An 11,516-nucleotide genomic window follows, 5' to 3' on the forward strand; every position below is an offset into this window, starting at 1 on the left:
GTCAAAGGGGCAACAGGCCCAGGAGGGAAACCAGACATCCGTGTCCCAACTGCAGCTACTCTCTGGTGTCCCAGGGCAGAGGGGAGAGCTGGTCCCTCCAGATTCAGTTTTTGAAGGACTGAATCTCGACTCAGAACCCTCTGTGTTAGTTTCAGTAGAAACTAGCGGGCTTCTTCCTCATCTTGATTGTGTCCACATGAAACTGTATAAAGGGCAGAGAGTCAGATGGATTGTCTCTGTGAAGCCGTAACATCGGTTCTGTAAAGGTCAATACTTAGCAGAGTCGTCAGCAGCTCCTCCCAGATTCCTCTCAGTCCAGAAAAAGATCCAGAGGATCCGAGTGAATCTGGACTGGAACGGAGGAAAGCTGTCGTTCTCTGATCTGGACACTAACAGACACAAACACGCACGCACACGCACACACACGCACACACATGCACACACACCTTCACTGACCAGATATTTCTATTGAAACCTATAGAAAAGTAAAACTCTTACCCATGAAGACCTCAGGTACCAAACAGCAGCTCTGATGTTCTCAGTATGAAGATGACCATGTCCAAATTAAACCTCATTGATGAGAATGAAACTTTGTGTTCTTAAACAAGAAACTGGAGATGATTTGATTCGACTGTTCAGATTAAAGCTGCATAAAATAAGGCTTTGATTCAGGGTGTGAAATATTACAAAGGACTGCTTGGATGTAATATCTGTCTGATACGTTTTCCTCTTGGGAATAATCTTCTCCTCTGCAGAATAATGGACTTCAGAGAGTTTGGAGACGACCTTTGAACTGTTCCCAGATTAATGGTAGAACCAGTTATTGCTCTGATGTCTTTCTGCGTCTGCTTTGTGCTAACGCACATCTGGCTGCTACTTTCTGTTCTAGAACCTTTGAAAACTTAACAATGGACCAATATTTTCATTCACTTCTTCTGGGTTTTGGTTCATTGACATTAATTTTTGTCATATTCCTTTGCACCAAAAAGCAGTTTAACCATCTTTTTATAGATGTTTTACTGATCAATAGTTTCCTCTGTGCTTCCCAATGGAATCACAGAGGAAACTGTGTGGAGGGTTTTATGTTTTTGTACAAACATACAAGTACAAACTTACAAACTATGCTGCACCAGATATTATTTAGATCTTGGAATCTCTTGAGTTTGACGCTTCCCATCGTCTCCTGCCGCTCCGGATGCTTCCCTGGAGTCTGCCTCCTGAACACAGAGGGTTGTGGTTTGTTGAGAGGCAGACGGCGGGCGGTGGAAGCTGGCTGGAGGCCCACCAGCATGCCGCTGAAGGACTGCCTGTCCTCTTCCTCACTGAGTCCTTCAAGAGGACATGGGAAACATCACAGGAGCCCACAAGTGAACTCTGGGGGTCTCCTTTGAGCGCTGAGCAAACAGAGCCCTCATTAAGCCGACGGCTCTCAGGCTGGGAAAATGGCTCCATTCAAATTCAGTCAAAGAGAAACCAGCCAGAGCAACTCTGGGTTCTGCTGGAGACCAGAATGACGAACTGGACCAGAATCAGTTTCATTATGGAGACTGGCTCATAATGTTTCTGATGTGTTTAGATTATGATTAAAAACCATCCTCTGTGATAAAGTTCTGTATTGTGATGAACAGTTTTTTACGTTTTTTTGTATCAATAAGAATAAAGTGAAATGTTGGTTTGACTATCGGGTTGTTGCTTCTTACTGACATCTCAACTAACACTAACAAAACTTTATACTGTTTTTAAATCCAGCCAATAATTTCTGATCAATACTTAATGTCCTGAGTCTGTCGTCCACCAGAGGAGGAGCTGCTCATGATTCAACTAACACATTTAATGTCAATTTTATCTTATGCCCTTGAAGTCATAAAACAGTAAAAACATTACTGATACAACAGTGTTGTTACTGATTGTTTTTTTAATTTTTTATTGTAAATCAGAATTTTTTTCTTCATATCTCATTTGCTTAAATAAATAACAGATTGGACAAGACATGCTGACCTTTCTTCCTGCAGGTAAACTTTCTCAGTCTGAAGCTAATCTGATTCTGTGACTCCGTCCGTTTGTCCTCCAGCTGTCTGTGCTCAGGCTGGTTGGTTTCATCTTTCGATAAAAACTGAAACAAAGTTGTGACAGTGGGATAAGAAGTCATTAAATTCTGCATTATGGGAAATGACAACACATAGGCGAGTGGTAATCCAAAAAAATAACTGTTATCATTACTCAGCATTTCCTTCAGCCGCTTCCTTCACTTCACTGGCTGCAGACGCTCCTCCTGATGAAACCTGCTGAGTAAAGGAGCTACAGCTGTGCCAAGGGTAATGTCTGAGCAGACAAGATGAGGGATTTTAGGTAACATGGAACTGAGAGGATACAACCAAAAAAAAAAAACCCATGGGCGTAAATCCCCCCCCATAAAAAGGAAAAAGAAATCATGAAGGAAACCCTTGTATTTACACAATAGCCCCCTCCCATTGTTAGAACAATGGTTCAGTCCAAAGTGTAGGAGGAGCAACAGCAGCCGAACGGTACCGCCGAAGTGAGGAGCTAGCAGCTAGCTGTTAGCTGTGCCTCTGCAGTACAAACATAAAACCCTCCAGTAAGTACAAACTTAAAGCAAAAGACATGTAACACCTTTAACTCTAGTTTGAAACTGGAGGGGCTGAGCGTTAGCACTAGCCGACAGCTCTGTATGGGAGCCGAGAGCAGAGGGGCGATACTGCAGAGCAGCTGAAACAAAGTATGCCCTTATTTCTTACTGTCTTCAACATAGAGCATTTAAAACCACACGATAAACTCTTTTTTCCATAAAAACCCTGGTGCTCTGAGCGATAAGTTTAAGTTATGATACTTCCCAGATATTCACCTACCAGGTTCTCAGCCATCCAGGACATGGGAAAATCAAAAAAGGTTTAAAAATAAAGCAACTTAAGTTATAATTTAAACACATAACTTGTATTGCGAGCCATTACAATATTTATGAGAAATTTTATTAAGTGGAGTCACTCATTAAAACTTGTTTTTATTTAGAGTCTTACATTTTGTAAAGGTGTAGCAGAGATTGGATCAGTGACTGAACCAAACTCAGATCTAAACATTTGAATTTTAGTTTGACTGCTATGGGTCTCAACAATTTGTTGATGGAGAAAAACACGTTTGTTGTACATTACCACTTACTAGACATTTTTGGTCCTGCAGCTTGAACACATTAAAAACTTTTTAAACCACGTTACATTTCACCGTAACTTTTCTGACCACCCACCCAACCCAAAAAAACTATGCTTAAGAAATGTCCTTGTTTATTGTCCCCCCCAATCATGAGATGGGATTTACTCCCTTGAAGAAGCCAATAAAACCAGGAATGCTGCACTTTCATGCAGAATCCCATTTGAAAGTAAAAGGCAGTTTATTTCCAAGATGCAAAAATGTGCGACTGAAGAAGCTCTTCTTCCTGCACAGGTCCAGATGGTCTGGTGAGGGTTCAGGTGCAGAGATGGCAAACTGCAAACATGGAGGAAGATCTGAAAAGCTTTTCAGACAGACCTGAGTGCAGAGAAAGTGGAGGTGAGTTTAACTCACAGTAATTAGTGGTAGGATCTTCACTAGGAGACAGGAGACTGCCATGAGGTTAATCTGAGGAATAACGATCTTTAAATCCTCGGTGGCTTGATGATGGAGTCTGCTGCAGATGTGAAGGCAGCACATGGTCAGGAGCGCCCTCTGCAGATAATCCTCTCTGGAAACCAGACTCACACAAACATACAATGACCCTCTGCAACCGACTGCTCTACCAAGATAGAATACTGTCTAATTTGTTCAGAGCTATGCTGCAGTTTGACATCAGTGAGACACAGTGGGGAAGTAAAACACATCCACTTCTGAAATATACAAGAAGAAATGCAGTGAACTCATGGTGGAAGTCCAGCAGTACAGAAAACGATGTTCCTCTTCCACGCTGGTCCTCTCCAGTTCCAGCTACCATGAGGGGAGGGGTGGTACCAGAGGCGTCTCTGTTTTGTTGAATATTTTATATTTTTAATTAAGCAGATCTTAGTTGCTTAAGTTATCTAATTCTGGCCGCTTAAGTCAAAAAGTTTGAGGTGGAATCTAAAATAAGACTTGCAGTTATTTGTTTCTCCACGCGGGGGCAGTGTTGCTCCACACCAGAGGGATTCATGTGGTTGAAGGAGTGAGTCAGACTGCAGAGAAGCAGTAAAACTTTTAGAATCTTTTATAATAAACTAAATAATCATTTACTGTTTATTTCCTGATATTGGAGCTGTTTAGCGAAGCGGTCCATGTTTCCTCTGGGTCGGACCTGCTGCAGGGTCTACATGCTCCCTCTGTAGTCACATGACCTGCTTGTTGGGTTCATTGATTATCCTTTCGTGCACACATCCATGAACGTGCACGCTCCTCTGTCTCTCTGTGTTAGCCTCTGGGTGGGCAGGCGACCCGTCAGCCTGCCGGTCCGAGTCCTCGATGGGCCAAATTGGCACAGTTAATGCTGGGCTGTTGTTCTGCGTTATGTAACTCTATCAGTGGGATCAGCGCAGGCTGGCTAACAGGAACTCTTCAGGACCGTTAAACTCTTGCTTATCCTCCATAACCATCATAAACCTCTTCCTGCAGATCCTCCTGCCACACAGAGAAACTTTTATTATCAACTCATACATCTGCAGCTCGGGCTGGGATACATTTTTCACCCCCAGCATCAGTGCAGGGAGTTTTCCATCAGTGTGTGTGTGACTGGATGTTTACACAGCAGGCCTGCAGTTTCCTAACAAAGACCAGCTCCCAACATCCATATTTAGACTGTTAGAAGCTGCAGCAGCTCGACTGCCACGATTTCTACCCGCATATGGAGAACGTTCTGCTCTGACACCGTCACACTGTCCTTCTGGTGTGGTCACACGGTTTATGTTTGAGCCTGGATCTTGTTTACGGCCTGAAATAAAAATACTTCTTCACAACTGAGAGAAGCAGCGATTGTTCTTCCAGAGATCTGGGAAAAGCTGCAGTTTTAGGCCGTCAGTTGGAGGATTTACAGCAGAATTAGTTCTTCATTCATGCTCACATTGTTTACAGAAGAAAGTCAAACAATGAATCCAGAAAACAGAACTGTGAATGAAAACATCTTGTTCTTCCAGCATGCATCGTTTCTCTCTGGGTACTCCCAAAAACACGACTGTTGGGTTAATTAGCCTCTGTGTGTGTGTGTGTGTGTGTGTGTGTGTGTGTGTGTGTGTGTGTGTGTGTGTGTGTGTGTGTGTGTGTGTGTGTGGGTGTGTGTGTGTGTGTGTGTGTGCGCGTTTGTTTGTAATACTTTTTGGGGATCACTTTCCTGATACATACTACGTTGTGGGGACCCACTGCTCCTTGTGGGGACCGTCAGCGTGGCTGATGGAAACGGGGAAACCAGGCCGACCGAACCAGCAGCAGCATTGATTTAAAAACTCACGCTGATGTTTCTGACTGGAGGAAATTGATCCGGCTCTGGTGCTCCAAAGCTTTCAGTAAAATGACATTTAAAGATCTGAAACGGTGGAAATGAGGACAGCAGAGTGGCTGATTGCTCTCTGTGGTTTGGCCAGTTATGAAAACACTCAGACATCCAGGCTCAGAGCTCAGGATCCAAACTCAACAAGCTGCTTCACCAAGACGGAGCTGGAAGTGGATGATTCTTCCTGCAGAAAACTCTGAGGACGACCATTAAGCCCAAATGTTGATCCGAGTGGGTTATCTTTACCTCATATCACATCTTTGTCTGCTGAACAGGCTGCAGGTTGACTCACTCAAACAATGCAATGAAAACATCTAACTTTGACTAGGCTACTCTAAAATCTGTATTTGTTTAGTTAAACTGAACCATTTTGTTTTTCCATTTGTTTGAAGATTATAAATGTTTAATTGTGACCAAAAATTACAAGGATATAAAAACATTTTGCAAGGATATAAAAACATTTTGCAGAACTTTAGGCTGAATGAAAGAAATTATTAAAATTGGTAACCTAGGCAACAGGCAAGAGAACCACTGAAACCAGAACCACTAGAACTGAAAGTCCAAACCTCAATCCAGTCAGAAGTTCCTGATACTTTTTGTTACATGATGGACAGATTATGATGTAATTAGGATTGAATTGTGCTCATTAATTTGAACCTGTCTTTATAATTGGATCAATATGTTGATATTATTTTCGTCTTCAGGATATTATTGGGAATATTTTGTGAAGTGTGAATAAACTGAACTTAGTTGATCCGGTTTATGGAAGTGTTACAGTTTATGGTGTGAGAGTAAATATTTTAGTATATTCATGAACAAACAGGATAAAAAAATTTAAATAACTTATTCAATGTGACGCTTCTAATCATTCATCTCATTCAGATTAACGATCAGTATCAGGACCATCCAGCTGCTGCAGCAGAAATTTAAGATAGACTTATTGATTTATTAATTTAATTTTTAAAACAGGAACAGATTAAAGTAATCATGCCTGGCTCAGCATTATTGGTGGTTCCTGTTCTGCAGAACATAAAAACATGCAGATGTCCAACATCACAATTATTACATTTTAATTTCATATAAAATGTTTTTAAGGCTGGTAGTTGTCAGTTGGTAACAAGGGAACATTTCGGTCTCTGCATCTCGTTTCCTCTCATTCTCCAACCTGCCTGCATGTTCTGATGTCTGCCCGGTTCTGCAGCCTGTAATCCCATTACTGCGCTGCCCCCTGCTGTGCATGTGTGGGTCTGCAGGCTGACGCTTGTTCTGATTTTTGATAGTACAGGAATCAAACCACGGAGCTGCTGTGATTTTTCTGTGTCCCTCCGATTGAAGCAGAGCTGCCTTTAATCCCCAGCATCCCTCCCCCTCAGAGACTCCAACCCTTCCTGTCCTTCCCTTTGTCTCTGTCTCTTCCTCCCACACCTTCTCCCCCTCTTTCCTTCCATCTATCATCATCCGCCGCCTTCAGCTAACCGGCCTCCCAGCAGAGAATTATGAATAGGATTCAGATCAGTCGAGCTTATTGTCTGCCGCCCCCTCTCTACCTGCCCCCTCTGCGTCTCTGTCCCTACTTTCTAACTTTCTCGTCTGTTTTGAATCGATTGCATCCGACCTGACACCCACATCTCAGCTTCCTATGGATTAACCTCTTCGCTGCCTGTCTGAGGCAGGCTGAGGGGAGAGCGTGGCTCATTCTGGTTCACAGATCATTAATCATCCGTTTTCTCCACTTCCTCTGCTGAGAGTTATCCAGCTACAAAATCTGGCCATAATCTAACACCACGGGCTCAGTCAAAGTAACGAGGAGACTGAATCAGAGTTCTGAGAAGAGAAATTAACTGTTACTTTTAGAAAATTCTGTTTTTTCATTTTTTAAAAAGGTTTTTACTGCAGTGCTCCCAGTTCAGATCCAAACGCAATAAGCATCAATTCATCTAGTGATAAATTAAAACAAGATCAATAATTTCCATTTACATGATGTATAACTTTTTTCTTTTTATCAAAAACTGGATGACTAAAGTTTTTATTTTGGTGCTTTTTTCTCAGCTAAACCTTTTACATACAGAGACTTTATGATTCACTTTATTTGTTCTTTTGGACACAATAAATTATCCCAGAAGTTATCGTGATAAACAATAATATTGTTGATTTTAGACCATTTTCAAGAAATATAACAGTAATAGCAAATATCAACAAACTTTAATTTCTAATGAACACTAGTAAACAAAACAGAAAAAACAAATAAAATGAATTATGAAGTTTTTGGTAGAGAGAAATGATAAATCATTCAAATGGAAATTATTAAGTTTGTGTTAATTGATCATACGATTTATTGATTTATTGATATAGTAAAAACGATATCTGAAGGTTTGGAAAACATTAGATTTTTCCAAGTTTTTTATCCTTATTTGTGTCTCTGCAGCATTGTGTCACCTTCCTGCTGCTGGGAACACAAAGAAACCTGAACAACTCGGATCAGAACCGAACAGAACCAAACACAGCAGCAGAACACAGACCGGGACAGCACCGAAACAGAACCGGTCCATCTCATCCTCCTGGTTTATCCTGAAGTTGATTCCAGGTGAGAATATCTCCAGATGTCCATCAGATCAGCTGCTCAATGGATCAGAACCAGAACTTGGTCTGTTCAGAACCAAGCGGGTCTGGCAGCAAAACCAATGCTGTGGATCGGCTTCACTGAGATGTTTAACCTGTCATTTTCTCCTCCAGTCGTGTGGCGACGCACACGCTCGTTGCCATGGTTACACAATGTTTAAATATAGGATATACATTAGCAGCTGCTCAGAGGCAGCAGGAACACACATTCAGTCATTTTCCTTTATTAAAAACAAGATGGAGGCAGAAAACGCAGGAGGAGCTTCAGACTGAAGTTTGGAGCTGAAGTTTATTTTAGTTTTTAGGGGCAAAGTGTCATCCTTCCCTCTGACCATCCATCCTTCATTCAGCTCCTAAACTACTGGAATAGTAATAAATTTCACTACTGGAGGAATTTTAATCAATAAATCAATCAGTTTTTTACAAACACTCTTTCCGACTGTCTCTCAGGGCAGAACTCAACCTGTTCATTAAAAGGGCAGTATCAAGTAAAATCCACTTTTTTAGCTCCATGCCGTGTCATTATGTTATTCCCTCATCTAAAACAAAACTGGGGAGTTGAATTGATTGTTCCATGCATGTATGAGACATCCTTTAATTTCCATGGCAACCATTCAGCTAAAACGCCTGGGTGGACCTAGCCCCGCCTTCAAGGCGCAGCTCCTTCAAACTAGCCAGCAGGACTTAGCAAACACCTGATGGAATGACTGATCTCTTTATAGGAGCTACTGCTCAGAGCAACGCTGGTAAAAACATTAAAGGGTTAATACAGGAGCCATGTTGTTTCAGAAAAAGTAGGAGCTTCTTAAAGAGACACAGACCCAATTTCAAGTTAGTTAAATTACAAAGTCAAATTTATTTTATGTCCTGTTTGATGTATGTAGTATTTTTATAACAATTGAAGTTAACATAATTACTTGGTATAAAACGGAACTACGTGTGAGGAAAACTCATAACACTCCTTTAAATAATCCACATTTCTGTGAAAATGTGTGTTTTATCTCCTTAAAGGTTTCTTCTGTTTCCTTGGTCATCAGATCATCAGTCCAATAATAATATCAGACAAAGATGATCTGAATAAACACTAAACTGATCTGTGTTTGAACTCTTAGTTTTCTCTGTGTTCATGGTTTGAATAATTTCCTTGTTATTTACATAGATCTCTAGATCTAGAGCTAAATATTTATAAAATGCTTGCCCATAAGTGGAATATCAAAATAAAAGCTGGGTTTATGTTAACCCCAACTCCACTCCTGGTGAGACTGAATTGTTGCTCAAGTAATGATTTTTTTTTTGTTATTAGTTTGTTTATTTCCTCTCCATATGTCCAACCTGTCAGTTAAAAGCATTAAATGTTCAGTTTTAATGGCTTTTCGGGTATTTACTCATGTTTCTATAGCAATAGTTTCTGCATCAACATGCATCTCTGCAGTCAAGTCAGACAACTTCTGATTGTCTTAAACATTTAGTTAGAAACTAAATATGTAGCTTCCTAACTAAATAGTTGGAAAACTAAATATTTGGCTTATGAATTAAGCATTTAGTTTGGAACTTAGACTTTTATAAGTGTAGGAAAATATGACTGAAAAATTAACACCAACATTTTGTTTCTTTGTGACTGGCTAAATAAACCAAATTATTGCTGTAAAGTTTTACAAACAGCGTCGATGTTTTAATCAGCACTGCAGCTGCACCTCCATTGGTCCAAAGGCGTCCAATCAGCAGCCAGATCAGGTCCTTTCTGGTAGCTGGAGGTGCTTAAGGCCTGGGAACGCTTCAAATTTGCCCCACTGGTTTCCCTGCAGTGGGACACACAGTCGTTTGAAGCTAACGTTTCAGAGATTTGCTCCCTCTCAGCTGCCATGCTGCCACGGAACAAACATGTTGATGTTTTTCATAAATGGCAGCTTTAAGGAAACCGCAGCGTATCTTCAGCTTTCTGGAGAACTGATTCATTTCTGCATGTGGAGGCTGAGCTGAAAGATTCAGGGGAACAGCCACCAGTTAATCAGTGTCACAGCTTGAGAGCGATGACTGCAGCAGCGAGGCGGTTATATAATGTCAGACTGTGGGATTCCCAGCAGCTCTGCCTCCTCCACTCAGCAGTCTGAGGAGAGGAGGGGGGGATTGATGTCGGTGATTGCCATCATGAGTGTGAAGGGTTTAGATTGGCCACCAGCTCCTCTGCTCCTCAATAATCCAATAATTACAAGAAGCATGTTAACAGGGATCCCTCTGCTGCAGCCGGGCAGAATCAGACTCGCATCCATAATGCAGCCAGCCTGAGAGCACAGCGGCGACAAATTACGCCTGGAAAGCCAAACAGCAACACATCTCTGCAGGAAGCTTCCCTCAGAAGCAGCAGAGGAAGACTCCGGCAGCCGTCACTGGGAGTATTCCTCTGGTCCCCCTGAGGTCTCTTTAAATAAAATATCAGCTCTGTTTTAATTAAAATCTCTGGATTTAAAGGGACTCATGCAACTCTGACAACTTAAACTGGGAATATGGTTGGAGGTGACGACTCAAGATTCAGGCAAAATAACAGATTTCAGACGCAGCCTTTTCTCAAAGACTTGAAGCTTGACTTGGACTTAGAATCTCATCTTCTTCATCGTTCCATCCGTAGATGCCATCATCGTCATCATCATTCTCTCAGGCTGAGGATGGCTGCAGAGTCAACGTCTCGATGGATCCTTATAAACATGATGGCTTCACCAACTGGCGTCACAAACTGGATGGACGGGTGTGGACTTCACTCAAATTCATAGAAACTTTATTCATCCAAGAGGGAAATTAAATGTTGTCTTAACTCATATAATCCAAACTAGCTTTACAAACATGATGCAAACTCCAAAACGCAAAAATCAAAAGCTGCCTCAAATAGCAACAAATATAAAATGCTGCAAACGCGCTCAACAAGACAGAAGTCCTCCAGACCACTAGGGGGAGTCGATCACTTAATCATACAGGATAACATCCTCTGTAAATGTCATGATTTAAAGCTGCAGTTTGTAACTTTTATTAAAAAAAAAATTTGTTTTACATACCTTTTGTTGAAACTGTCACTATGAGAGTAAAATCTGAGAGATAATCTGTGATAAAGTTGAGCTACTCCGGCTTCTTCCAGTGCTATCTAGAAACAACCAATCAGAGCCAGGAGGCGGGTCTTAGTAATGACAGTCACAGTCTCGTAGCACTGCCAATTCCCCCCCTTCCTCTCTGCTGCGCTGCAGCTAGCATAGCCTGCTGTGAATGCTAAGGCTCATTAGCATAACCACTGATGATGACGGATAAACAGTTTTGAGTTTGATTGACGGCGCTAAGACCCTCCTCCTGACTTGACTCCTGGTTGCTTGTTTTTGGTTTGGAGCGGTGAATTTATTCGGACGGTTATAGA

General features: G+C 41.6%; 1 long non-coding RNA gene across 1 annotated transcript; it reads left to right on the plus strand.

The window, feature by feature from the left end:
• Nucleotides 1-1,929: 1,929 nt before the first annotated feature.
• Nucleotides 1,930-8,459, plus strand: LOC106907062 (uncharacterized). Its single transcript, XR_001415497.2, has 3 exons — nucleotides 1,930-2,596; nucleotides 3,457-3,561; nucleotides 7,926-8,459. It is a non-coding gene; the product is annotated as an uncharacterized LOC106907062 (long non-coding RNA).
• The last annotated feature ends 3,057 nt before the right edge of the window (nucleotides 8,460-11,516 follow it).

This window comes from Poecilia mexicana, unplaced genomic scaffold, assembly GCF_051168715.1.
Source record: "Poecilia mexicana isolate PSO_F unplaced genomic scaffold, ASM5116871v1 scaffold_5, whole genome shotgun sequence".
In the NCBI taxonomy this organism is placed as follows: Eukaryota; Metazoa; Chordata; class Actinopteri; order Cyprinodontiformes; family Poeciliidae; genus Poecilia; species Poecilia mexicana.